Genomic DNA, 2,438 nt, shown 5'->3' on the forward strand with positions numbered 1-2,438 from the left:
AGGGCTCCACACTTGACATTCTTTTGCAAGTTTAATTGGATATTTTCAGTCTTGAGATTCCGTAGGTTTTAGAATTTTTTTATTTCCGAAAATAAATATTATGATTTATATAACTATTGCATTTAATCTATTTTTGATTTCATTAGTATAGACTTAAGAATATTGTCTTCTAATCTATGAATATGGGATATCTGTTCAATTGTCTAATCTCAAATATAGAATATTTTTCGAATTGTGACAATTTAGTTCAGCAACATTTTGTAATTTCTACTATACAAGTCTTACATCTCTTTGCTTGTTGATTCCAAAGTATATTCTTTTTAATGCTATTTTAAATGGAATTTTTAAAACTTGGAGTGTGCATTGTAGTGAAAAGAAACACTTAATTTTTGTATTCTCAATTTTGCTAAATGCAACTATTAGTTCTAAAATGTATTGTGTTCAGCATTTAGGATTTTATATATGTATGTGTATATATATATAATATCATAACAGGTAATTTTATGTCTTTCTTTAGAATCTAGATCTTTCTTTCTTTCTCTTTCTTTCTTCCTTCCTTCCTTCCTTCCTTCCTTCCTTCCTTCCTTCCTTCCTTCCCTCCTCCTCCTCCTCCTCCTTCTTCTTCTTCTCTCTTTTCTTTCTCTCTTTCTCTCTTCTCTCTCTCTCTCTCTCTCTCTCTCTCTCTTTCTCTCTTTGTTTCCTTTTTCCTTTCCTTTCCTTTCCTTTCTTTCTTCTTTCTGTTGTTGCCTAGTTGCTTTTGCTAGGACTTTCACTGCTGTTTTTGAATAGATGTGGCAAGAGTGGACATCTTGCCTTATTATTAACCTTAGAGGATAAGCTTTCAGTACTTCAGTATAATGTTAGGAATGAGTTGTTTCTTGTTTGTTTGTTTGTTTGTTTGTTTGTTTTGAGACAGGATCTTACTCTGTAGCCCATGTCCAGTGGCATGATCTGGGCTCACTCCAACCTCTGCCTCCTGGGTTTAAGCTATTCTTATGCCTCAGCCTCCCTAGTGGCTGGGATTACAGGCATATGCCACAATGAGCAGCTAATTTCATTATTTTTAGTAGAGACATGTTGATCAGGCTGGTCTGGAACTCCTGGTCTCAAATCATCTACTCACCTCTTATTTTCCCAAAGTGCTGGGGCTATAGGCATAAGCTTTTGCACCTGGTTGGTGATGAGTTTTTCATATGTCTTTGATTATGTTAAAGTACTTTACTTTCCTTAATTTCTAGTTTGCTGAGTGTTTTTTTTTTTCTTATGAAAAGATGGCTAACTTTGTCAATGGACATTTCTGCATTATTTGAGATGATTGTATGGTTTGTATCTTTTAGTGTGTTAATCTAATATATTAAACTGATTGATTTACATGTGTTGAACAATACTTAATTAAAGAGATAACTCCCCCTTGGTCATGGTGTATAATCCCTGCAATATGTTACTGAATTAGGTGTCCTAATGTTCCAAGGAGAAATTTTACATCAAAAGTTGTCAGAAAAATTGGTCTCTAGTTGTATTTTTCTTTTTTTTTTAGTGAGATTTAGTGTTATGTTAATGCTGGGCTTATAAAATAAGTTGAAAGTGGTTTTCTCTTTTTTATTTTTCTGAAGTAGTTTTAGAATGATTGGTGTTAACTAACATTTTGAAAAAAATATATATTTAGTGAAGTGATTTGTGCCTGGGTTATTTGAGGCGAAGTTGTTAGGTTTATTTTTAGTATATTCTATATTTTTAGACATTTGTCTATTTCTTTTAGCTTATCACATTTTTTTGGTATATAATTGGACTTAAACTTTTATAATCTTTTCTTTCCTTATTTTTTTGGTATCAGTAGTAATAGGTCCTTTTTTATTTCTGAGTTTAATTATTTGAGATATCTTATTTTCTTTTTTAAATCTAACTTAATTTTCTTGATCTTTTTAATAAAACAAAATTTTATTTGCTTTTTCTATGGCATTTAATTGTTCTTTATTTATAACTGCTGAAATCTTTATTCCTTTCTTATGTTTGATAACATTTAGTAGTTAATTGAGATAGATTTTTTAATGTACACATTTACTACTGCAATTGAATACAAGCTTCAGATGCATTCAGTATGCTTTTGTCTCCAGTTATGTTGAAATTTCTACTGTGATTTTTTCTTTAACCCATAAATGTTGTGTAGGAGCATGTTACTTGATTTTTATGTATTTGTTAATTTTTAAATTTTTCTTCTGCTATTAATTTCTAGTTTCATTCCATTTTAGTTGCAAGTAATACTTTGTATGATTATAATTTTCTTGAGTTTATTTATTTGTGGTCTGATATGTGATATTGTGTGAAGAATGCTCCATGTGCGTTTGAGAAGCATGTGGATTTTGTTGTTGAGTAGATTGTTTCTTTCTCTCTTTCTCTCTTTCTTTCTCTTTCTTTCTTTCTTTCTTTCTTTCTTTCTT

The sequence above is a fragment of the Cebus imitator genome, unplaced genomic scaffold (assembly GCF_001604975.1).
Source record: "Cebus imitator isolate Cc_AM_T3 unplaced genomic scaffold, Cebus_imitator-1.0 Scaffold347, whole genome shotgun sequence".
Classification (NCBI taxonomy): Eukaryota; Metazoa; Chordata; class Mammalia; order Primates; family Cebidae; genus Cebus; species Cebus imitator.